The sequence below is a fragment of the Leucopleurus acutus genome (genome assembly GCF_964270905.1).
Source record: "Leucopleurus acutus genome assembly, chromosome: 17".
Taxonomy (NCBI): Eukaryota; Metazoa; Chordata; class Mammalia; order Artiodactyla; family Delphinidae; genus Leucopleurus; species Leucopleurus acutus.
This window is the reverse complement of record NC_139159.1, coordinates 41,227,285-41,254,941: the sequence shown is the minus strand read 5'-3', so window position 1 is coordinate 41,254,941 and position 27,657 is coordinate 41,227,285. Positions and strand designations below refer to the sequence as shown.

Sequence of the window (27,657 nt, the reverse complement as noted above, 5' to 3'; positions counted from 1 at the left end):
GTTGGCATTTTCAATGAGTCTGAGGCTGTCACGTGCACAGGCAGGAAAGCCAGAAAGCGGCTGATGGGCTGGCCACAGCGCAGCTTGTCAAGAGGGCAAGAGAGTCTCTGAGAGGGAGCTGAAGTGTTGGGTGGCTCTGAAGAGGAAGCCAAGAGTCTATATTTGATCTAGGAGGTAAAAGGATAAAGCGGTTGAAGCAGTTCACAGAAGAATTAATTTCCAGGGAAACAGGATACTTAGCAAATTGTCTCTTTTCCTGAATTGACAGATATGACAGGAACTATAGTAATACATCTCAAAGGATGAGCAGTTTATTCCCGGGGGTACTTTATTTACTGAAAAGTAAATCTCACTGAGGACCCGGCTGGAAATATCTTTTCATTTACTATGCTCTCTTCCTGCTTTGCCTTTAATAGAAAACAAGCCAAGAATGTTCTCAAATAAAACTAAAGACCATACGGCCAGTAGTGAGTTCCAGAGGAACACTTATAACAATAATCGTAGACAGAAGATCATTCTTTCAGGGATTTTGGTTCCCAGGCCTCCTTGCTGAAGTGGAATAGAATAACGCTGGGCAACTCTGGGGTCGATGCTTCCTATAAAGTTCAGAGACAGTCGTCGGGTACTCAAGGGGAGAGGAAATATGGACAGAAGGAAAATACCCAGGAGAAGGATCTTTTTTAAAGGGTAGGAGGACCTTACAAGAAGTATGTGGAGCAATTTATTAACTCATGAATAGCTACACTTTTCTCCTTTACTTTTTCTTCTTCTGTCTTTGACACCAAACTTTCTTCTGCTTCTGTCTCCACAATCCCAGCAGCCGCAGTCACTATCCCTGGGCAGAGATCAAAACAGAATTGCCTTTAGGAACATGTGAGAATGTTTTTCAAAACCAGAAGAGGAGTGACAGTGATGAAAGCAGGACCGTCATAATGAAATAATCACATATGTAGAGGAACTTTCTTCCCTTCATGTGATGAGCTTCATTGACATGTACTTGGCTTGGTGCAGAAGGTAGACTTTCCTTCCTTTTCTACTGACAGGCAAAGAGAGCAGCTCTTGAGATGGTTGTGGTGGGTTTGAAGCCATTGAATGGCTCATATTTTTCAAAATATCCCCTTTCCAGACCTGGGAATCTGAAAGATGCTTTTCTTGACATTAAAATTGTTTCTTGGGTGCCTGCTGAAGACATGCAACTTTGATTAAGCCAAGCCATGGCGTTATCTGGCGAGAGTGAATGCAAGTGTCTACACGACACTTGTATGATGTGGTTGGAATACTTCCTTCTCCCCTTTGGCATCATTTCTGTGAGGACAGAAGCCCTGTCCTCACCGTGGAGCATAGTGTGGGTATGTTTTTATGGGCAAGTCAAGGTCTGGAATATGGATGGACTCCTGTCAGGAGGATGGTGGAAGTCTCTGGTCAAGCACAGGGCAGCATGAGGACACTGTGTGTGTGCATGTGCATGTTGGGAATGCAGAAAGGGGATGGAAAGTGAGAAATGAAAAGGGCCAGTTTGTGAGACAGATATTTTTAATTTCTCACCTGGCAGTACCACTTATTTCTTGACTGTACCATCTTAATTTATGAGCTTTTTCTTTAGTGGTTCCTCTAGGAGGAATTATTACTATGAAGGAGACTATGTTTTAGAGCAGTTTTAAATTTTTCAGAAAAACTTGAGTATGTAGTATAGAGATTCACACCCACCCCCACAGAATCCTCCCATAATTATCTTCTATTTGTGAAGTACATATGTTAGAATTAGTGAACTGATATCAACCCATTATTGACTAAAGTCCATAATTTACATTGTTTCTTGCTTTGTTTTGTATAGTTCCATGGGTTTTGGCAAATGTATAATGTCATGTATCCACCATTACAGTATCATACAGAATACTTTCACTGCCTGAAAAATCCCTGTGCTTCACTTAGTCTTCCCTCCCCCAAGGTTCGTCGTTTAATTGAATATGGTGACTAATGTAATAGTCAATTAAATGTATGTGCATGTGATATATGAATATGCAAGTATATGTGTGTGTATATATACACAAACACACAAACTTGCTTCTAAGTGATGCAATTTCCTTCTGGGTGCTTTTAAACTATCTCTAATAAAATCAGAAGCTGCATATATGCATATATGCTCTACCTTGAGGTGAGGTGTTTTCTTTGATGGGACAGTATTATTATCTATCATTAAATCCATGGAAGGTCACACTTATCACCTTAACACCATCATTGTGATCCTTAAGATGTCCTTGTAAATGCTGGATGCCATGGCAACCGGTGTTATCAGGATCCAGTGCTGCTGAACTTCTCTTAATAAATCAGGCATAATTGGCATATATGCATTATAATGAATTAAAAGTTGTTCAAGTGGAATGATTTTATATTGTGTCATATTAAGTCATTAAGTTTGCTTGTCCTGATCTTCTTTCAATGTTGGTATTTTTACTTAGCTTAAAAAACCCTTACCTTTTACTACCAATTGCTTTAAGAGTAGATAGTTAAAATAACATATTGTGAAATAGCTTCATGCATTGTTTATGTATTTATATATATATATATATATATATATATTGCTTTTGACAGTTAAATTTAAATTCTGATGGGTTTAGGTCAGAGGGGCATGAGTTACAAGACTGTCTTTTTTCTTCTTCAGTGGACTGAGGATGCTTGCAGGGCACATCAAGGCACCTGACCTCTGTCTGGTCAGTCATGGTGCTAGTTAGTCGGGTGGGTAAATAACTCATGGACTGAGTGCATGTGCCAGAAATGATTAACCCACCCACTGTGCTCTCATCTTATCTTCTTGGTTGGCTCCAAATCTGGGGAGACACCAAGAAGAACTAGCTGTTCAAAGCCTAAAGGCATGGCAGAAATTAGGAAATATGAATGGCACAGTGTCTTGCTACTGAAAGAGTCATCAGAGGGTGAGCACATCCATCATCTGGGAGCTTGTGAGAAATGCGGAATCTCAGGCCCCTCCCCAGATTGACTAAATCAGGACCTGCTTGTAATTATGATCCCCAGACCATTTGTGTGCACAGTAAAGTCTGAAAAGCACTGGCTTAGGGGTTAGGGTTAATGCAACTCAGAATAGGAAGGCTATGGACTTGAATTGCAGCTCCACTACTCTTTAGTGGTAGAAATCAGGCAAAGTTCTCAGTTTTTGTTTCTTAATCCTTTAACATGGGTATCACAGTGTACTTGACTGTTAGGGGCAAAATGACCTCATGAATGTAACGTGTCGAGCAGAGCGCCTTGTGCATAGTGGCGCTTGTTTCAGCTGTGATTACAGCTGGTGGGAGGGTCCATGTGACTGGGGAATCCCAACATATGTGAGAGAGAATGAGCCCCAGCTGGAAAGTGTGCAAATTAGTAAAAAATGATGAACAACCTTAGAATTTAGGAGACGACGAGAGAGAGGAGGAACTCTAACCAAGTTCCCTAGTGACTTACAGGGCCAGAGTCCACCTTCCTAGTACATTTTGGCTTCTCTAGTATGTGCGAAACATCTTGGGTATTCAGGAATTCAGTATCGTTGAAGGTTCTTGGGTTCTCAGAAAGTAGAAAGAGGGTGAACAGGTAGATGAGAAAGGACACATTCCCTTAGAATCAGAGGAGGCCATGTCTGGAAGGACCTGAAATGTTATCTGGCCCATACATCCATTTCATATTTCAGTTCTCACTGAGGTGTTGCCCAGTCTATGACTGAATATCGTCTGTGACTGAAAACCCACCACTTCTACTGAATTCACTGAGATGTGGCTGCTGTCTGTGGGCAGAGAAGTGTTTTAGAAGTTGACTGACTCAGATATGTAATACCCAACACACAGACAAAACAACCAGAGAATTTCAAACAAGTTATCGATTTTCACAATCACATTTATTGAAGCATCTACTTGTTCCAGACATCAGGTTAGGTGCTGGGGACAAAAATCTGAATACGACATAGAGATCATACTTCTGTTGAGTTCTTGGTCTAGATGAGGGGTAGACATATAAATAATAATCATAATGCAATAAAGACAATAATAGAAGAATGAATAAGTGGGCAGGGTAATAGAGAAAAGGGTCATTCATTTTGTTGAGGCATGCTGGGGATTTTTTGATCAGATGATTTTTGAATTGGGTCTTAATTATAGGCCGCTAGTATTTGCTGAATGAATAGATGGACATGTGAATTGTGTGCATGTGTGTGTGTGCATGTGTGTGTGTCTGAAAGTGTGCATGTGTTCTTGAAGGGAACATAGCAGATGTCTAGTATCTTGTAGTCCTGAGATGGGCTGCTACTCCATCCCTCCTTCTCATCTATGAATGTCAAAACAAGGACAGTTCTTACTGTTTTCTAATAAGTAATATTGCTTTGCAAATCCCACTTTAACACACTCAATGTGTGATAATAGAGATTTGTAAAACATAAATAAGAGTGTGATTAGACACAGAAAATCATTCTTCACTTTATAGAAGGATTTATTTTCAGAATGTTTATAATTTCTCTTTGTACATTTCAAATGTAATTTGACTTTTACTCTCCAATATTTTTTACTTAAAATTTTTTTTTCTTTTTTTACTCTCCAATATTTTGAATCCCTGTACATTATCTTGTGATATGCTAACTACTTTCAATGCAAATATTTTGTAATTCATTTGACACATTTCACCGTGTTCACCTAAGAAAAACTTCTAAATATCTGAATACTTAGAAGGTTGTCTTTGGCTTTTTGGATATCAGCTTAATACAAAACAGCGCTTTGTTACAAAAGGTGTAAATGACTTAGAAACAGATGAATTATATTTCTGTGAATAAATACAATTAAATGTTTAAAAGCTTGGATAAAAATAAGTGTTCAAAACCAGTGGCTGAACAGATAGGCTGGAGGTGTGAGTAACCTCAAACAGGTTAGGGTTCCCTTCCAAGTCCATCTCAAAGTGTATTTTTGTTTACTCATGTCTGTTTATCCACACATGTTTAATGTTGGTTAGTGTTTGTAATGGATTTGGAACTGTCAAACAGAGTTAGACTACTTGGCACACACATGAAAGGAACCGCACCTTAAACCACTTCATCATACCATAGACTTACCAGGTATGGCAGTCAGTAATCCCTTATCATTTCTAGCTCTTGGCTCTCTTGTCAATGTACACTTGTTGCATCCAGAAATTGATTCTGGATTCTATTGCATCTCTGGAGTGGGCATTATTGAACCAGGTCCAGAGTTTGCTCAATTAGATGGGACCAGTAAGCTAAATTCCCAAGCAGATCTGATGTTTGATATCCAGAAGAGGGCAGTAGGACACAGAGATTAAATTCTAGTCAACCAGCCACTACAACAAACAATGGCTGCCAGCACCTTCTCAGTGTTAGACCAAACGCTTACCTTCCCTTTGATGCACATGGGCAACATGGTGTCACCAAGAGAAGACACTAACACTTTCTGCAACCCTACTATGTGTTAAGCACTAACTAGGTATTTTTCCCATGTGTTAAATCAAAACAATCCTGAGATGTAGGTGATATACTATTTCCCTTTATACTATTAATGAGAAAATCAATGCTCAGAGAACTCAAGCAACTTGCCTGAGGTCACATAGCAGGTGGTAGAACCAAAATTAAAATTCAGATCTGACTCCATAGACTCTGCTCTACCATATCAGAATTTGACTACTGACCCCACCACTCATAAACTTACTGACCTTGGGCAAGTAATTTAACCATTTGGAACTCCAGTTTCTAAATCTTCAAGGTAAGACTAACAATATCCTCTTATTTTTAAGAATTAGTGTCTGGATCAATTTTTCCATGATAGTTTCTGTCCAACCGGGAAGGTTTTGTTCATTGATAACATTTTAAATTAGAATTATAGAAAATTAAATCTAGAAGGGACACAGGAGAGTTATCTAACACTTTCATCTTAGAGATGATAAAAATAAGACTGGAGTGTTTATATGACTTGCATATGATCAGAAAACTTGAGAGTGACAGACATTGGAACTCAGGACTGGCAACTCTTAGCTAGCTTTCTTCTCTCATCTCTCTGCATCGTTTGTTAGGGATGCAGACACATGGAGATGTTGATGACAGTACCGTTGTTGATGGGGGGGTGAAGATAACAATAAATGTGCCTGAGGAAATTATAGAAGAGTTATTTCATTTTAGAAGGAAATTATTATATTAGTAAATCCTGCTTCCCTTGCTCTGTTCATGAGGGAGGCCAGTATATGTCTAAGACTATAAGATTTGTCCAAGACTGTTGATTGACAGGAGGATGGGAAAAGCCAGGGTGTGTATATTTACGATACTCTCCAAATAAGAAATGCTAAAATGCAGACTCCAATCAATGCTAATCTTAGATTTACATGATTCTGTATCAGTCAATGTCACTGGCTTTCCCAAGGATCTGTGATGGAGAAGTTGGCTATGTGGAAACAATGTGGGAGATTGATCTAATGTAACAGTGACTCCTTTGAGAGATTTTTAGGTAACCCACCATATTTTATTCCATTTCTTATAGCCTCTTCCGTTTTGAATTTGGTATAATCTTTCTAGTTCTCCAAGTCTTACACTCATAAAAAATAGGATAAGAGGAAGACAAAGGGAAAAAAGAAAGAATGGGAAGGAGGAAGAAATGGTTTACTTTTCATCACCAAGAGGCTGAGAGGCCAAAGCATCTTGCATAAGTGTTTGAAGAATTCCCCAGGTTCCACTGGCTTCTGGATTTACTGACTAGAACTAGGAAAGTTGATAGTCAATTAAATGAATGCAGAGAGCTTTCTATGTAAAGTACTGGCAATCAGAATGACTGGTTTCCTTAATTCACCCAAAGATGGCTTTTTGTGTTAAAATTGTTTGAAAATAGAGATTTATAATAGTTTAAGTGATCTGTCCCATTGCTCAACCTGGGGATAGTTTCCCAGATCTTATACATTTTTAAAATTTCATCAGATCCTTAGAACTCTCCCTTCCCCTTGCAGTGCTGGGAAAAGAACTTCTCAGGAGTCTGGAGAAAGGCAACTAGGGTGGTGAAACATGAACATATGTTCCTGGAGCTATAATATGGCTGTCCTGGAGGTAAAGGGACAGGACAGGTGGAGACCAGTGATGTTATTGCTTCCAAATTCACACTTGAGCATCTGCATTGCTCATTGACTATTAGTCATACAATGCCTGTTCCAGTTTTCTGTTATCACTTGCCAAATCTCGTATAGGCATACCTCAAAGATGTTGTGAGTTTGGTTCCAGACAACTGCAATAAATTGAATACTGCAATAAAGTGAGTCACACAAATTTTTTGTCTTCCCAGCGCATAAAAAAGTTATGTTTATGCTATACTGTGTCTATTAATTGTGCAATAGTATTATGTCTAAAAAATGTACATACCTTAATTAAATAATACTTTATTGGTAAAAATTGCTAACCATCATCTGAGCCTTCAGTAAGTCATAATCTTTTTGCTGGTAGAGAGTCTTGCCTCGATGTTGGTGGTTGCTGACTAATCAGGGAGGTGGTTGTTGAAGGCTGGGGTGGCTGTGGGAATTTCTTAGAACAACAATGAAGTTTGCTGCACCGATTGACTTTTCATGAATGATTTCTCTGTAGCTTGCAATGCTATTTGGTAGCATTTTATCCACAGATCTTCTTTCAAATTTTGAGTCAATTCTTTCAAACACTGCTGCTGCTTTATCAACTGCGTTTATGAAATATTCTAAATTCTTTGTTGCTATTTCAATAATATTCACGGCATCTTCACCAGGGGTACATTCCATCTCAAGAAGTCACTTTCTTTGCTCATCTATAAGAAGCAACTCTTCATTCATTAAAGTTTTATTATGAGATTGCAGCAATTCAGTACCATTTTCAGGCTCCACTTCTAATTCTAATTCTCTTGCTATTTCTACCTTATCTGTAGTTACTTCCTCCATTCAAGTCTTGAACCTCTCAAGGTCATCCATGAAGTTTGGAATCAACTTCTTCCAAACTCTTGTTAAGGTTGATATTTTGATCTCTTCTCATGAATCACAAATGTTCCTAATGGCATGTAGAATGGTGAATCCTTTCTAGAAGGTTTTCAATTTACTTTGCCCAGATTCACCAGAGGAATCACAATATATGGCAGCTATAGCGTTATGACATGTTATTTCTTAACTAATATTACTTGAAAGTCAATATGATTCCTTGATCCATGGGCTGCAGAATGGATGTTGTGTTAGCAGGCATGAAAACAACATTAATCTCATTTTACTTCTCCATCAGAGGTCTTGGATGACCAGGTGCATGAGCAGTAATATTCTGAAAGAAATATATATATTTTTCTGAGCAGTAGGTCTCAACAGTGGGCTTAAAATATTCAGTAAACCATATCATAAACAGATGTGCTGTCATCCAGGCTTTGTTTTTCCATTTATAGAGCACAAGTGGAGTAGATTTAGCATGATTCTTAAGAGCCCTAGGATTTTTCCAATGGTAAATGAGCTTTGACTTCAACTTCAAGTCACCAGCTGTGTTTGTCCCTAACAAGAGATTCAGCCCATCCTTGAAATTTTGAAGCCAGGAATTGACTTCTCCTCTCTAGCTATGAGATTCATAGATGGAGTCTCCTTCCAATGTCAGATGGTTTCGTCTACATTGAAAAATCTGTTGGTTTCGTGTAGCCACCTTCATTAATTACCTAGTTAGATCTTCTGGATAACTTGCTGCAGCTTCTGCATCAGCATTTGCTGCTTCACTTTGCACATTTATAATATGGGAATGGCTTCTTTCCTTAAACCTCATGAACCAAGCTCTGCTAGCTTCAGACTTTTCTTCTGCAGCTTCCTCCCCTCTCTCAGCCTTCATAGAATTGGAGAGAGTTAGGGCCTTGCTCTGGATTAAACTTTGATTTAAAGGAATGTTGTGGCTATTGGATCTTCTATCCAGATCACTAAAACTTTCTCCATGTCAGCAATAGGACTGTTTTGCTTTCTTATCATTTGTGTGTTCACTGGAGTAGCACTTTTAACTTCCTTCAAGAATGTTTCCTTTGTACTCACAACTTAGCTAACTGTTTGGTGCAAGAGGCCTAGCTTTCAGCGTATCTTGGCTTTCGACATGCCTTCCTCACTAAGCTTAGTCATTTCTAGCTTTTGATTTAAAGTGAGAGACATGTGACTCTTCTTTTCACTTGTACACTTAGAGGCCACTGTAAGGCTATTAATTGGTCTAATTTCAGTATTGTTGTATCTCAGGGAATAAGGAGGACCAGGAAAAGGGAGAGAGATGGGGGGAATAGCCTGTTGGTGGATCAGTCAGAACTTACACAATATTTCTTAATTAAGTTCACTGTCTTATATGGGCATGGTTTGTGGTGCCCTAGAACAATTGCAACAGTAACATCAAAGTTCACTGATCACAGATCATCATAACACATATAGTAATAATGAAAAAGGTTGAAATATTGTGAGAATTACCAAAATATGACACAGAGATGAGAAGTGAGCAAAAGCTTTTGGCAAAACGGTGCCAATAGACTTGCTCAACACAGAGTTGCCACAAACATTTAATTTGAAAAAAAAGAGCAATATCTGTAAAGAACAATAAAATGAGGTCTACCTGTATTTTATTTGTGTTTTATAAATTCAGTATCATGTCTCCATATAGATATGCCCAACCTCAACTCATACCTAGCACCTAGAATAGTGCCCTAAACACAGGTTATGATAATGCTTATTAATAGTTTTGAATGACCCTCTGAACAGGATAAAACGTCTGACTTCTATCCAATCTGTATGGACTGATTTGGAAGATGGATTTGGGGATGTGAAATATAAAGAAATAGGAAAAATAACACCAGTGGACTGGTAAGGTAATCTGGTACTTTTGAATGCAGAGTTTAGTATATTAACAAATGACAATATTGCCTGTGAATTGCTGAAATAACTCCTCATATGTTGCCTGCTGAATGGCAGCAAATTGTAGTACAGCACTGCTAATGGTGTGGGGTGTGAGAGATGATAGGTCCTGGAGGATGGAGCCTGCCCAAGCTTCATTGTGTAGAGGGCTGGTTGCCTCAGGAAAGTATTATTTTAGCATGGTAGATATTTTATGGAAGTTATAATAATTTTATCTTCCATAGCATTCCTGTAGGAAAGTTGATAAAATACATACACACACTCATAAATGTGTGTGTATAATTTTTCACTAGACAGCCTTTACCTATAGATGTGTTGAAATTTTAGATATTAGAATGACCATAGAAAATAGGAGATAATAAAGTAGGAGAGTGAAATGATCACAATAAATATTGAATATTTGTATTGTCTCTGATAATAAATAAGGTACTGTTTCTCCTTGAAATGTGGTCAGTCATATAGAAGGTTAACATGGTCAGTGGTGTTTAATACAGATTAGTGGTGTGTTGAGTTATGAGAACAACAAAGGTCTGACTTTGCCATTTGTACAGTAGGTCCAATGATGGATATTCAGAATATCTTATATCTCATCATTCTGTAACACCACTATCACTTTTATCATAAAAGAATTATGTTACTCCATACATGAAAAATGCATTCTTAACAACTGTGAATTAGTTTTTAATGTACTGTGACCTTGGGTTGCCCTGGGATATTAATGCTAAATGATTACTTCTGAATGCTTTTTGAATAGCTGCATAGTACAATTAAATACGCAATACATCATGGATGACATCGTTAAATGCCTCTTCTGATCAAGGAACCCAAAGAGGTCTTTGGAATGATGGTAATTCTGCACTGCTGAGGATGGGAGAGAAAAGAATCTCTTGTTAGTACTGAAATAAGTACAGGCAGAAGTAGATGATAACCTTTTCTTGGGGTTAGTCAATGGGAAATACATTTTTGATTAAGAACCATAAAGGAAGATGATTTTTGATCACTGCCAAAGTACTGTCCCATTATATCTGCCAAATGCTCAAGGTGAATAATTGTCATTAGTCTTTCTGAGTGACAAGCTGACAAACAGTATGTATGGATATTTGTATGGGCATGCGTGTATGCATGTGTTTGTAAAGGTATAGATAAAAGAGTAAAGAACTTTGTTTATATTCTAGCCCTTTTTCAAGAATGGGCTTATATCGAATTACAATTTGTCTCAATGTAGAACCTCATAAATCTTACGCTTAATCAAATCTCTTTTCATCCAATTATTGGGCCTGGGGCAACAATGACAGATGAAAGTGTGGTGTAGAAGAGCCAAGATGCAGTAAAGGATCTTTGACCTATTGGTCAGTGGTTTAAATCCAACCTTGTTGGGCGGTGGCTGAAAGTGATTTGTTGTCCTGCTGGCTGCCAGCTGGTGGCCAGAACCTAGTTGTTAGCTGACTCTACAGTCTACAGAAAAGCCCTGAATTCAGTCTGCCCCACCCAGCCCCCAACAGAACTGGACTTACCTGTCTAGCAGATGATCTTTATCTTGAGGAGATATAGAGTTAATCTGTGAAAAGACTGCTTCAAAATGGCCCACCGCTAATGTTGTTTGGTGAGTGATTTGTGGATTTCAATCTCTGAGCTAGCAATAAGGGGAACTTACAACTAATGAGGAACTCAATTTTTCTTGAACTGGAGCTATTTTAAAAAGAAAGCATTAAAAAGGATTTTGGTTCTGTTTCATGAAAATGAGCTGCAATTGTGCAAGTCAGTCCAACTTCAGAACTCAGCCCTAAGTGCACCAAACTTACCAGGTCCAGCCTCGCCATGACCTCATGCAAGACCTACTAGAGGTATTGAATCAATACTGAAATGCTCCAGTGAGTGCCTCCCAGAGATGCCCTGAGCATTACAAACTCAGTGAGCCCAGAGATGGAAGCCACATTTCCCAACCCCTCACTCCCTGCCCCTGCAATTGTGGGACTTGCTAGCTAGGAAAATGTGACCTTGTATTTTAAATGTTAGTATTTTGGGGTAATAGCACCAGCTTAGATGTACCAATCCTTCTTTTCTAAAATGATATTGATGTAAATTAAATGTAAACATATTAGTGCTCCCATCTCAACTGATTGACTTCTTGGGTAAGCCTTTTAGGACATTGCTATGAGTACACGTGCATACCTGCCATTCTAGCGTTCAGTATTCTGCTGCTGTTTATTCATAAGGATTTGCATTTTATAATTATTTATTTGTTTTTATATTTATCATGTGTTTCTCCAGTAGGCTGACACTTCCAGGAGGCAAGGACTTTGTTTTGTGTTTTTTTAGGTACACTGCATCTAGCAAGTGCCTGCTACATAATGGGTACTCAATAAACAGTTGTGGGATAAATGAATGAATGAATGAATGAGCACACTTGTTAGGAACATATTTATATGGCTGTGTGAATGGAGGAGGGCGTCTAGGAAGAGGAAAAGTGTGGGAGAGTAATTTTATAACTAATCAAGTTGTGGGCATGGAACTTAATTACAAAAGAGACAATATAAATGCAAAAAATTCAGAGCTCTTCAGTGAGGCAGAGTGGAATCAGAAAAGCTTTGGTGCTTCCTTGCTGGCTTTGCAGTTCACTAACTATGAGCTAATTTTCTTCTTAAATGTGTTTGAGAAGCTTTATTTCTTTCATATTTCAGAGTAGGAAACAGGCTCTATGTCAGTTCAGATTCTCACAATTTCCCACCTGGGTTTATGGCAAGAGTTTTCTAACTAGCTTCTCTGATCCAAAATCTTCCAGCCCCATCTCAGACCCCTCCTTCCTGGAGCTGACAAGGAAATCTTTCTAAAATGCAAATCTGATCATGCCATGCTGCAGCTTGAAAGCTTTCAATTGCATCAGATTGTCTTTAGGATAAAATCCAAATTTTAGTGTGGCTTATAAGGCCTTTCTTGATCTTACCCTTCTCTGTTCCTCCACTCTCATATCTCATACCTTCTGTCCAAACATGGCAGCTCTTCCAAGCCTAGCTGCCCCACTGCTCTGTGCTTTTGCAAATGATAGTTCCTTACTTTCCTTTGTCTGATTAACTCCTTTCCTTCCTTCAACACTGATTCAGGTTTCACTTCTTCCAGGAAGTATGTCCTGATACCACTCCTCTACTCTCCCAAGGCCAGGTCCCCCTAGACATCTTTCTCTCATGCCCCATTACTCTGTGGTAGCCCAGAGCACCCAGATAAGTCTATTGTGATTGAGTGACTCTTGTCTGAGCTTTCACCAGCTGTTGAGCACCTTCAGGTACTCTTTTTTTCCATCTCTGATTCTCTGGTGCTCATGGAACCTATGCATAATAGATGCTTAATGAGTGTGTGTTGAGGGAATTAGGGGCTCATTCACTGCCTGGTGGCACTTTGGTTGACTGTTGATGACACACTTTGAAGTGTGTAGGGATTGAGGGTCAAGTGTAAGGGAGAGAATGAGGGAATGATTGTTGGTCTGCTGAGGTTAGCTGATTAGTTAGTTGTCAGGTCTTTGTTTTACTCGTGTTAAATCTAAAGCAAAGCCAAGCAAAATAAAACAAAAAGCCACTGGAAGAAAAGGTGAACATTTTTTGGCTGGGCTGATGATAATGTGACCTAGAAATAAATGATCTCTTCCTCCTTTGAAATCCCATATTTCTCTTATAGACCTGAACTTATATTGTGGTTACATATGCTTTCAGTTTGTTGTAGCAGTCAGCTTACATTAAGTTATACTGTGTAACAAACAACCTCAACATCTTTCTGGCTTACAACAACAAAGGTTGACAATGCGCTTGTGTTACATTTCCATCATGATTTGTCATGGCTCTGCTTCTTGTCAGGACCCAGGCTAATGGAGAACAAGCCCTATTTCTGTCTGGGATATTATTGGGTTCATGGCAGAGGAAAAGGGGAAATCATGGCAAAGTACACATCTGGCTTTTTAAACAATTGAAATATAATTGACATATAACATTACATTAGTTTTAGGCAAACAACATAATGATTTGATATATGTATAATATTATGAAATGATCACTACAATTAGTCTAATTAATAACCATCACCACATATAAAAAATACAAATCTTTTTCTTGTGATGAGAACTTTTAAGATTTTCTCTATTAGCAACTTTCAAATATACAATACAGTCTTATTATCTACAGTCATCATGTTATACATTACGTCACCAGGGCTTATTTATTTTTTAACTGGAATTTTGTACTTTTTACCACCCTCTCCACCCCCTGCCTCTGAAAACCACCAATTTGTTCACTGTATCAATTTGTTTGTTGTTAGATTCCACATATAAGTGAGATCACATCTGGCTTGAATTCTTCTGCCTGGAAACACTGCCTCTGCCTGTATTTCCTTAGCTAAAGCAAATCCTAAGTGGAGATGTATTATACTCCCATGGGAGGGAGGGCCACCAAAAATTATGAATAGTAATGCAGTTTATCACACTCTCCCACTGGAGTGTAGACTCTTGGAGGGCAGGAGTTTTTGTGTTCTCTGCCTTACAAGCCTCAAACGTTGCCAAAGCACATTACTTGTTTTTTTGAAATAAAGAGCAGAGGTGGTATGCTTCAGAAATAATGAAAATTTATTTGGAATACCACTCTCTTTTATCAGCAATTATGTTTCACTTTGTGTGATACTAATTACTTAAAAGCCCTTATTATTTTTTCCATTAAATATTTAATGATTAACATTAATTTGAATATGTTAATCTGTTGCTTGCAACAGTATTCTACATCATTGACAGAGGTATGTCCCATTTCCCCAACTAGTCTTGACCAATTGCTTGACACTAGTTCTCCATTATTTCCTCCATAGCAAATTCCATAGCTTGCACTTAAGGCCCTCTGTGATCTGGCACCAAGCCAACAACATTTCTAGCTTTATTCCTGGCTACTTGTGCTGCCCCCCACGTCCAGTTACAATGAGTTACTCCCTTTCCCTTTGTGTGTTCCGTGATTTCCCACCTTAGTGTCTTTGCTCTGATGGTTCACTCTGCCTGGAATGATTTTGTCCCATCAGCATATGTTCAATTCCTTCTCAGTCTTCACAATGAAGATTAAGTACTACTTCTCTTACAAAGTCTTCCCAGATCACCTAAGGAATGTAATCAACACCCACACATCATGCCCTTTATATTTTTCTTTTGGAAATTAATTTGCTTTATCTTGTTAAGGAGGTTAGGACACAGGCTTTGTATAATTAGAACAGAATTTGAGGGTCTACCACTGAACCTCTTCTCAAAACTTGGCTGAATTTCTTATCCCCTGAGTCTTAACTACTTCATTGTAAATAGAGAATAGGAATAATAACATAACATATTGGAAAAGTTATGTGAAGTGATCTATCACCATCCCTGACATATAGGAAGTACTCAATAAATGAAAGTCATTACCTAATATAGTTATGTATTCACTGGATAGGATTTCTCTGCTTCACCTTTTTAGTTCCCTTGGTGACATCACACAGAGTAGGTACAATGTAGATATTTGTTGAGTGAATGAATAAATGAATGAATGTGAAATGATGCTAGAAAAATGACCATGAGGCTCACCTTTCAGTGAAATCAATGTTGCTAGACTGAGTGTTCATTCTTTTCCCTGTGGCTGAGTTTGCCTAGATTTTTAATAACTTAGGTCCAGTGGTAGCTGGCCCATATCCAGTCAGTGGTAGGGTGGGGAGAGAGATGGAAACTGTTACAAAAACACTTAGAAGGTGTCCCCTGGTGGGGGATCAAAGAAAGTGGAATGAATATTCTCCCATTGTATTTGCAATAGGAAATTACTGTCCAGTGAACCCAGATAAAACCGTTTTATGTGTCATCCCAATAGTTGATTAGAAGTGTCTTATTTTTTCTTCCTCTCGTTATGGCAGACTGAATAAATAGTTATATCAAAAACTGGGTCAAGAATTTACATTGTAAATCCTTAATGTACTGCAAACATTTATTGAATGGTAAGTGGCAACTCTAGAGCAATCATTTACCAGGTCAACAGAATGCTGTTTGGAAAAATCACAAGCTATATATTTTGGAAATCTTGTGATACATTAGTGTTTTCAAAGAAATGCAATTTCTCTTTTATAAGGCATAAATAATGTCACAGCTCATTTTAGAGCACTATATTCATTTAACTCTCCCAAAAGGGACTCTTTTAAATCAAGCTAAATATCACTCCTTTCTTAAATTGACAATGTTGTCAGAGTTTTGGATCATTGTCCCCCAGAAAGACAACTACAGGAACTGCTTAAGTGGCAACAGAGGAGGCGTCTAGGTCATGATTAAACTGGAAGCCTCAACTCAAAGCCAGAGTGGAGCTCAGCTGCTGGGTTAGTTCTCAGTATGGAGGTAACTTGATCTTTGGACACACTTTTTAGTAAATCAGACTCTTTCCCTGTGTTTTAATTTTCTGTTATCAGTGTAACAAATTACCATAAACTTAGTGTTAAAACAAACTAATTTATTCTCCTATCATTCTAGAGATCAGAAGTCTGAAATGAGTCTTACAGGGCTAAAATCAAGGTGTCAGCAGGCTTGGTCCTTCTCAAGGCTCCAAGGCTTCCACTTTGAGAGGCTGTTAACATTCCTTGGCTTGTGACATCTCTCTAATCTCTGCTCCTGTGATCACATCGTCTTCTCTTCTACTGTGGTCAAAACTTCCTCAACCTCCCTCTTATAAAGGCATTGTGATTACATTTAGGGTCCACCCTGATAATCCAGGATATCTCCCTACTGCAAAACCCTTACATTTAATCACATCTGCCAAGTCCCTCCCTTTGCCATATAAGGTGGCATTCCCAGGTTCTGGGAACTAGGACACCAACATCTTTGAAGTATCATTATTCAGCCTACCACACGTTGCCTTTCAAAAGGTTTTCTGTATCCAGACTATAAAGTTGACTTTTTGAAAACAAAGACTAAAGTACTGGCTTTCCCAGAAGGGAAAAATAAGGTGTTTCAAAAGGCTATAGATTGGGGAATATTCTGATTTTGCTTCTAAAGTGTGACTCATGGTTTGGCCTCCACAGCACAGTTTGTTCCTGTCACTGTGTGAGTTTGGATTTGTTTCTACATTCACATTCAAGGGGCACAAATCCATTGATGTGATGTTGAGCTATGAGAACCATCACAGGACTCACTTCACCTGGCACAAAACAGATCTGCTGGCACTTAATAGTCTAATCAGGTATTTATATAGTCCCTCCCCAATACCACCTATGGTCACCGTGTAATCCCAGGAGACTAGGATCACATTGCAAACCTAGTAAATTACTGTTCAAAGTGGAATTGATTCTTAATCTGCTTGAAATTAGATGTGGAAAAATTCATCTCCACCTACTTTAATTACTGTATCTTTCCTTATAACTCTGGGTAGAAAATAGTTTAAACCTTAATTCTGATGGTTCTTAATTTTATGAGTTTCATTAAAACCCCTGAGAGTCATTTAATATAATGGAGTTCAATGCTGATATTCAAATGCATTTCTTCTGAAATAGATTTTTACCTTTTATTATAGAGATTGAGCTCCCATTTTTAACACATATGTTCTCAGTGCTTATGCTAATTTCATTGCTTATCTTTACAACTGGCATATCATTGTTATTATTATTGTTATTATTATTATTGTGTATTGACCAAGTTGAATGCCTCATTCTCAAGGGATTGCTGTCAGAGTTATATAATACAAGAACAATGGCTGAATGTTGTTCATTTTAAATGTGAAATTATAAATCAATTACAGTGGTGGCTAAAACCCCTTCATGACATGCCACAATTTACTTCCAATGACATTTAAACCTATCTCACATGCTGAACAATCTGTAATAAATTATGATTTTTTTTTTTTTGCTTCTGAAATGAAGCTATAATTATGACAGTTGAATTCTTGTTCTGGGAAATAAGGTGGCATTTAATTCCTTGAGAACAAATGACACTCACAAAAGAACAGTTAATTATTCTCAGCTGCAAAGGAAAGGAGGAGGGGAGAGAAAAATTATGAAAAAGAACATGGTAGCACTTTATGTGAAGTATCTATTAAGTAATCCTTAACTAAGGCTGAACTACAATTGAACTTCTGGGCTGCCCCTGAGCCCAGGTAACACTTTTTGTTATTTCAGTTCTCAATAAAATCCAAACAGGAGGAATTAGCAACTTGAAACTTCCTCTATTCCTTGCACATGATAATATAAATGTTCTCACAATCAGCCTTGGTTCCAAGAATGCAGACCTACATTCTAACGCAGTTAAATCAGACCCAGTGGGTAGCATGGTATTAGTTTTCAATTACAGCCTTCCTAATTCAGGGTTTTAACTGCTGTAGTTATTCAATCTATAGTGCAAATAAAGGGAAAGGAAAGCATTGCACCTCCAGAATTTGTTGTGTTGTTGTTTGTTTCTAGTTTAAACAGCAACTGTGCTTCCATTGGCTTTTCTCTGCTGGCCCTTTCCTGTTCATTCTGGCAAGAAGCCCCAGTGCAACTGAATATGCCAGCAAACAGGAGGCCACTCTTCCTTGCTAGTTCTGACACCATCAGCTGCGATGTTAGCAGCCTGCTATTAGAGACGCCTCTTTCTTTGACTTCCCTTTCTTCCTTGGGAGGAATAGATACTCTAGAGAAGGGCCCTGCTGAGTGGAATTCCCCATTTTGACTGCAATTAGGGATTGTGACTTGATTGATTTGGGGGCTCTCTGAAATGTAGCAGGATCAACACAGTTGCACACAAAACAAGGCATAATCCACTGGGTTAAATTAATGTTAAATCAGAGATGATTGGATTAATTGCTATTACATTTTATCTTCTGTGCACATGTGCTCTTGGCAGGCTTTCAGAGCCTTTTTAAAATTAGCTTAGAACTGGATGGAAATGGTACAGGTGCAAATGATTTGTGCACTGGGTCTTTCAAGTACACAGTGGGCTCATAAGAAGGTGCATTTTTTTCCAAATCATATTTTGGATGTGATTTACAGAAATCTGCACTGAGAATAAACTTGGCATCACAATACAGAAGGTATAGATGTGTTAAATGGCAAAAGAACCCTGTTGGCTAGAATATAACTTGGAAAATGGATCTCCTTCATACTGTGGGCTTGGCACTATACCTCTGTTCAGTTTTCTTCCCTTACATGCTTTTCTGCCCTCGTGAGAGTCTGTAGGGTTCTGGAGACCGATGTAACAGAGCACTTAGTATGGCATCTGATACCCCGGAATGTATTCTTCAAAACCTACATCCCTTCAACAAATTTTAAGGGTGAAAAGTTGATACGATGGTTGTTAACATGATGAATCTGTTTAACAGAAAAATTGTGGAATGATCAGTTCAGGGGCATAAGGCAAAGATAATCAAAGGCTGGTATCTTTTATGTACCCTTTTGCCCATCAGCCAGTGGCTCAGGGTCACTGCCAGGCAGATGGTCTAGAAACCTGCTAAGCCACTGGGAGGAAAGTTTACATTTTTGTACTTTAGGAAATGGGGTGCATCAACAGCTCCTTTTTAAGACCATTGTGTGCACAGCACTATAAACAGGTACTGTGGAGGAGACAAAGACTTCATTCTGGGGCTGGTCATATTTTGGATCAATACAAATAAGTAGGTGAGAGCATGATTTCTTCTTTTTCTTGGCTCGTTTCACTCTGCCAGCAATGTCAGGCTCCTGAGAACAAGCAGCGAATGTCACAGGCATTTTCCCACCCTGGGAAGTCTCCCTTCTGTAGGCCCTTTGCCTCTCATGCGTTTGCTATTGTCTAGTTTCCCTGACCTGAGCATCTTGGCTATTTCTCTGGCCTTGCCTGGCTCATCCCTGCTGCAAGCCCTGTTCAGACAGGGGACCTTCTCCATGTGACCTGGCTTCTCAGACAGGTCTCTGCTTGACCCCTGTCTTTCAGCCTCCCTTGTTTCCCCTCATGGACACTTGTTCCCAGCCTCTATTCCACGCTGTGTCAGTTTCCCAAAGAAAGTGCATTTTGATCTATGCAAATATCCAAATGCAACAATAATTGGGAACTGAGTTCTCAAAATTATTTCAGTTTATTAAAAAATGTATCTCACCTTTTTATATATTATTTTGAAAGGTAACATATTTGTGATTACGTTCACATGATGCCAACAGGTACAGTGAAAAGAAAGTTTCCTTCCCATCCATGACCTCTGGTGTTCCAATTCCCCGCTTCAGAGACAACCACTGTTATGGGGTTTTATTTTTCACCTGTTCTTCCAGAAACATTATATGCATATAAAACACACATACATGTATCCTCCACCTCAGTTTTACACACAAATATAATGATAGCATACTCTGCACATGGTTCTATGTCTCTTGCTTGTTGTTTGCTTAAATCTATGTGGAAGATTGTCTCATATCAGTACCATTCTTTCTAAAGTGTCCACAGTGTTCCTGGATGTGTTATAATTTATTGAACCTGTCACCTACTGATGGGTATTTAAGCTGTTTTCAGTTTTCTGCTTTCATAATGTTTGAATCTAATTTTTAATATTCTTATGCATGATATCTGAGAATAAAATTCCTATAAATAAAAACTTAAAGATATTATTACAAAACTTCAACTGCATTTTATGTGAAGTTATCACACTTAAGAAAAGGGCACAGAAACATATGTGCCCCTCAGTGAATCATCACCAGTGGAAAGCCTGTGTAACCACAGTTGAGGTCAAGAAAGACAGTTTGCCATCACCTCAGATAGCCCCTTCCTAGTCCATTCCACTTCTTGCCTGTTTCCCTCCTCCACTTCTTTAATCTTAATACTATAATTTAGTTTTTCTTGCTTTTGAACTCTATATAGTTGATTTATATAGCGCTATAGATAATGTTTGTGTCCCCCCAAAATTCATATGTTGAAACTTAATCCCCAAAGTGATGGTGTAGGAGGCAGGTCCTATGAGGGGTGATTAGGTCATGAGAGTGGAGCCACTGTGAATGCGATTAGTGCCCTTTTAAAAGAGGCAGACATCTCCTTCACCTCTTCTTCCATTTGAGGACACAGTGAGAAGACAGGCATCTGTGGACCAGGAAGAGGAGACTCAGACTCTGAATGCACTAGCAACTAGCAACTTAATCTTGGACTTCCTGGCCTCCAGAACTGTGAGAAATAAATGTTTTTTGTTTAAGCCACTCAGTCTACAGTATTCTGTTATAGTAGCCTAAACAGGCTAAGACACAAAGTGTGCAATTTTTGTGTCTTGCTTCTCTGCTCATTGTATTTGTGAGGTTGTCCATGTTGTTTCATGTAGCTGTAAATAGGTCAATTTTATTGGTGTGTATTATTCTGTTGAATGGATGCACCACAAATTATTTATCCATTCTGTTGGTGAACTTTGGGTTCTTTGCAAATTTGGCTAATTTAAATAGTGCTGCTATGCATACACTACTACTGGGTATATGATCTGGGAATGGGGCTGTTGGATGATGGGCTCTATTTAAGTTCAACTTTAGCATATAATGAGAAACTGTTTTCCAAATTTATATTCATAACAGCATGTATAAGAATTCCCATTGCTCTACATTTTTGCAAATACTCCATAACATCATTCTTTCTTTTAAACATTCTGATAATTGCATAGTGGCATATCACTGGGTTTTTAACTCATATTTTCTCGATTACTAATGAAGTTGAGTATGTTTCCTTACATAGATATTCTCTTTGTGAAGTGCCTGTTATGGTTTCTTGCCCATTTTTCTTTTGGACAGTAAGAGCTCTCAGAGTATTTTATATATTCTTGCCTGTTGTTGGTTTTATGGATATAAAACAAACATTTTCTTCCAATCTATGGTTTGCCTTTTCACTTTCTTAATGTTATCTTTTGGTGAAAAATGTTCCTAGTTTTAGTGTAGTCCAATTCAAAGACTCTCCCTTTATGGTGATTTTTCTTTCTTTGTGGCATGTGTGTTGCTTAAAAAATATTTCCTTAGTTCAATGTAATGAAGATATTCTCTTATATCCTAAAGTGTTACTGTTTGCCTTTATCTTCTGGGAATTGATATTTTGCTTGGCAGGAGGTACGAGTCAAGTTTCCTTTTTCCCACAAGGATATCCAACTGACTCAGCACCATTTACTTAAAAGGCTATCCTTTTACCTCTGATTGCACTGTTATGTTGTCATAAATCAAGTGACTGTATATTTATGGATCTATTTCTGGACTTTCTTTTTTATTCCATTGGTCTATTTGTCAAACTGTCACCAATATCATATTTCTTAATTATAGTAGCTTTATAATAAATCTTGCTATCTAGTGGAACAACTTCTCTCATCTTGTCTATCTTTTTTTTTTTTTTTTTTTTGGTATGCGAGCCTCTCACTGTTGTGGCCTCTCCCGTTGCGGAGCACAGACTCCGGACGCGCAGGCTCAGCGGCCATGGCTCACAGGCCCAGCCGCTCCGCGGCATGCGGGATCTTCCCGGACCGGGGCACGAACCCATGTCCCCTGCATCGGCAGGCGGACTCTCAACCACAGCGCCACCAGGGAAGCCCTCATCTTGTCTATCTTGAAGAGAGCTTGCATATTTTTAGCTACTTGCATTTCCATATAATTTTAGAAATGGATTGTCAGTTTCCTCAGAAAAAAATGTTGGGGTTTTAAATATGATTTCTTTGACTCTATAGAAAATCTAATGGAGAACCAATATATTTGTAATACTGAGTCTTGTATTACTGGAATCCTATGCTCATGAATGAGATTGGTCCATAATTCTCCTTTCTTATAATGGTTTTATCAGGTTTTGGCATCAAGATCATGCTAGTCTCATAAAAATGAGCTATTTTTATATTCTCTAAGGGGCTTGTATAGATTTGTAGTTATTTCTTCACCAATAAAACTTGGATCTGGAGTTTTCTTGGTAGGAAGATTTTTATTTACTGATTTAACAAATTTAATAATTATAGGACTATTCTTACTTTCCTATTTCTTTGAATTTTTTTAGGATTTGTGCATTTCACTATATATATTTAAATAGTTTATTTTTTAAAGCATTTTTAGTTTCATAACAAAATGTAGAGGAAGGTATAGATATTTTTGATATACCCCCTGCCTCCACACATGCATAGTCTTTTCCATTATCACTCACCAGAATGGTACATCTATTACCAAGGATGAACCTACATTGACGCATCATAATCATCCAAGTCTATAGTTTACTTTAGGGTTCACTTTTTGTATACTCTGTATGGATTTGGACAAATGTATAATGATATATATTCATTGTTATAGTATCATAGAGAGTATTTCCACTGCCCTAAAAATATGCTGTACTCTTCCTATTCATTCCCCCCCCAACCCTCACCCCTTGGCAACCACTGATCTTTTTATAGTCTCTATAGTTTTACCTTTTCCAGAATGTCATATAGTTGAAATCATACGGTATGTAGTCTTTTTAGATTTGCCTCTTTCATTTAGTAATATGAATTTAAGTTTTCCTCATTTCTTTTCATGGCTTAACAGCTCATTTATTTTCAGCACTGAATAATATTCCACTGTCTGGATGCACCACAGTTTATCCATTCACCTACCAAAGGACATCTTGGTTGCTTCCAAGTTTTGACAATTATGAATAAAGCTGCTATAAACATCCATGTGTAGGTTTTTTTGTGAGGACATAAGTTTTCCACTCCATTGGGTAAATACCAAGGAGCATGCCTGCTGGATTGTGTGGTAAGAGTATGTTTACTTTTGTAAGAAACTGCTAAACTGTCTTCCAAAGTGGCTGTACCATTTTGTGTTCCTACAAGCAACAAATGTGTGTTCCTCTTGCTCCAAATCCTTGCCAGTGTTTGGTGTTGTCAGTGTTTCAGATTTGGGCCATTCAAAAGATTTGTGGTAGTATTTCATTTTTGTCTTAATTTGCATTTCCGTGATGGCATATGATATGGAACATCTTTTCATATATTTATTTGCTATCTACGTATCTTCTTTGGTGAGGTGTTTGTTAAGGTCTTTGGCCCATTTTTTAACCTGGTTGTTTTCTTATTGTTGAGTTTTAAGAGTTCTTTGTACATTTTCATTAACAAAATATTTGGTCAACCATCCTTTGTCAGTTCTATTTTTTGCAAATATTTTCTCCCAATCTTTGGCTTGTCTTCCAATTCTTTTGAATTGCCTTTTGCAGAGAAGAAGTTTTTAATTTTAGTAAAGCCCAGCATGTCAACTATTTCTTTCATGGATCATGCATTTGGTGTTACATCAAAAAAGGCATCACCATAGTCAAGGTCATCTAGGTTTTCTCTTATGCTATTTTCTAGGAGTTTCATAGTTTGCGTTTTACATTTTGACCTATGATACATTTAGAGTTAAGTTTTGGAAAGAGAGGTCTGTGTCTAGATTCTTTTTTTCTTTGTTTGTTTTTTTGCATGTGAATCTCTGGTTGTTCCAGCACTATTTATTTCTTAAACAGATTATCTTTGCTCCATTGTATTATCTTTTCTCCTTAGTCAAAGATCAGTTGACTATATTTATGGGGGTGTATTTCTAGGCTCTCTATTCTGTTCCATTGATCTATTTGTACATTATTTTTGTCAGTACCTCACTGTCTTCATTACTACAGCTTTATAATGTCTTGAGGTTGGGTAGCATCAGTCTTCCAACTTTATTCTTCAATATCATGTTGGTTGTTCTGGGTATTTTGCCTCTTCCCATAAACTTTAGAATCAGTTTGTCAATAACCATAAAATAACTTGCTGGGATTTTGAATGAGCTTGCCTTGAATCTGTAGATTAAGTTGTGAAGAACTGACATTTTGATACCATTGAGTTCTCCTATCAATGAACATGAAATATCTCTCCATTTACTTTGGTTCTTTGATTTTGTTCATTAGAGTTTTGTAGTTTTCCTTGTATAAATCTTGAACATATTTTGTTAGATTTATACCTAAGTATTTCATTTTTGGGGGTGCTGATGTAAAGGATATTGTGTTTTTAATTTTAAATTCCACTTGTTCATTGTTGGTTTATAGGAAAGCAATTGACTTTTGTATATTAATGTTGTATCCTGCAACCTTGCTATAATTGCTTATAAGTTGCAGAAGGTTTTTTTTGATTCTTTGAGATTTTCTACATAGACAATCATGTCATTTGTAAACAAAGACAGTTTTATGTCTTTCTTCCCAATCTATGTACCTTTCATTTAATTTTCTTGTCTTGTTACATTAACAAAGATTGCCAGTACCACTTTGAAAAGGACTGGTGAACATTTTGTATAGTTTCAACAATATCTTCTTAAGATCTTTTTCACAATATTATCTTGTCATTTTTTAAAATATCTTCTGACGTTCTCCATTTCTAACTTAAATTGATTATTTGTGGCTTTTCTCTTTTTTTCTTGATCTGTGTCTTGGAGAGGTTTCTCAAATGCATTGCTTCTTATAATGAAACAACTTTTAGTCTTGTCAATACTGTCTATTTTATGTATGTTTTCTATTATATCAGTTTCTATTCTTACCTTTCAGTTTCTTTTCTTTTATTTAGGTTTATTTCACTGTTCTATTGCTAACTTCATGAGACAGATGTTTAGCTTTTTGATTTCATCTTTTCTTCTTTTGTAATGAATACCCTGTATTTCCCTCTGAGAATAGGCCTAGCTGCATTCCACAATATTTTGATTATCATAAGTTAGTCAAATAATAAGTATACTTATTAATTCATATATATATATGGAGATTTTCTACGTTTTTTTGTTAGTGATTTTAAGTTTAATAGATTTGTAGTTATAGAACATATTTTGATCATTAAAATCCTTTGAAATTTGTTGAGTTTCCTTGATGACTTAGCATATAGCATCAATTTTTAACAATGCATAGTGTGTGTGTGAAAAGAATGGGTATTCTGCAGTTGTTGGGTACTGTTTTCTACAAGTCAATTAGTTTAAGTCTATTAATTAGTTTAAGTCGATTAAGTCTATTAATCATGCTGTTCAGATCTTCCAAATGTTTACTGATCTTTTCTCTACTTCTATCATTTACTGAGAAAATTGTGATTGTGTTTTCCACTATGATTATTGGCTTTTCTATTTCTCCTTGTAGTTCTATATTTTATTTCTATATTTTAAGATTGTGATATTAGGTAAACACAAATTAAGAAAGGATTAAAATGGTTGACCCTTTCTTATGTTTCCCTCTTTGTCTCTAGTTATGTGTTTTATCTATTTTGATACTAGTATAGTTTAATTAGCTTTTTTGTATTAAACAATCATTAGGATTGCAAGTGTGGGCGGCAGTAGTGTCTGTGGAGACCACGGCTGCGGCAGCACTCCAACTCACTCCTCGCTCCAGTCTCCACCATAGAACCGGGGAGAGAGCCTCCGCCAGCGACCCAGGGCAGCACAGGCACCCAGACCCGAACTCCAAGTTGGGAGACAAGTTGAGTAAGAAGAAGGGGTACAATGTGAATGATGAGAGGGCTAAGGACAAAGACAAGAAGGCCAAAGGAGCTGGGACAGAAGAGGGGAAAACCCCGAAGGACAATGAGACCCAGGGTGCTGCAGAGACCCCAGAGGTGAAGGAGGACAAGGAGGAGAAGCTGGAGAAGGTTGCCTAGGATGCTGCCAACAAGCCTGAAGACAAGGAAGGTGAGAAAGACAAAGAGGCGGCCAAGGAAGACACTCTGAAGGCAGAGACGGAGCAGACGGAGGGAGCTGAGTGGAAGCCGGGGTCCCCAAAGGATGCTGAGCAGGAGCCGGCGGCTGCCTCTGGCCAGCTGCAGGTGGCAACGCCCCTAAAATTTTGGAGACCTAGGCTGCGGAGCCCTTGGCCCCACCAAGGATGACAAGAGCAAGAAGGGAGAGGAACCCACGAAGCCTCAGGCTCCTGTAGCTCCTGCTGCGCAGGAGACAAAAAGTGACGGGGCCCCATCTTAAGACTCAAAACCCGGCAACACTGAGCCTGCCCCATCCTCCATGGAGATCCTGGCAGCCATGGAAGCACTCAGTTCCATGCCCAAGGCCAAGCCCCTGCAGCCCCCACAGACGAGGTCAAACCTGCCGAGACCCCAGCAGCTAATTCTGATCAAACCTTAGCAGTGAAAGAGTAAGAAGGACAACCAATGGAACTAAGAATACCACTTAACAACAACCTGTCTCTCTGACTCCTTCTCTGTCTTTTTGTCTCTCTGTCTCTCTCCTATACTAACTTGTTTCAAATTGGAAATAATGGTATGTATTGCCCAAGAACAAGCATGTGGTCCTTTCAAGGGAGGGAGGGTGTTGGGAGAATCCAAATAGTATTTTTGTGGGTAAATACCTAATATACTTTCAGTCAACTCTACCAATCAGTCCTGGATTTTAAAGATCAATGTCTGAAAGTACAGTACATCTTTTGTACCTGAACTGCTGTTACATGCACTCCGCCACTAAGATCTGAACATCTTGTCTTCTGCAAGGGGATTGGGAGTGATGCGTTTGATTCTGCCCACAGGACCTGTGCCGAGGCAATCGGATGTTCATGAAGGCAGCATTTTCTGTTTTCTTTTTCATTTACAGCTTTCTTATTTTGAAATTTTTTTAATGTTGTGGATGAATGCCAACTTTCAGACAGCCTGCTTAGCCTGTTCACATGTATCTTGATGCCAATACTCCATTCTTCCTCCCCAGGTCTTTTTGGGAGTAACAAACATTCTTTCATCCTACTTAGCCTCCCTAGATTTCTCATGACCAGTTAATGTATGTCCATGGTTGGGTGCACCTGTAGTTCTGTTTACTGGTCGGTGGAAATGAAAAAAAAGTCTGCATTCATCACAGTTCCAGTTT

At 38.2% G+C, this 27,657-nt stretch overlaps 1 pseudogene across 1 annotated transcript; it reads left to right on the top strand.

The window, feature by feature from the left end:
* The first annotated feature begins 5,094 nt into the window (after positions 1-5,094).
* LOC309974384 (brain acid soluble protein 1-like) lies at positions 5,095-26,942 on the top strand (annotated as a pseudogene). The gene is made up of 2 exons: positions 5,095-5,245; positions 26,110-26,942. The product of its transcript is annotated as a brain acid soluble protein 1-like (transcript).
* The last annotated feature ends 715 nt before the right edge of the window (positions 26,943-27,657 follow it).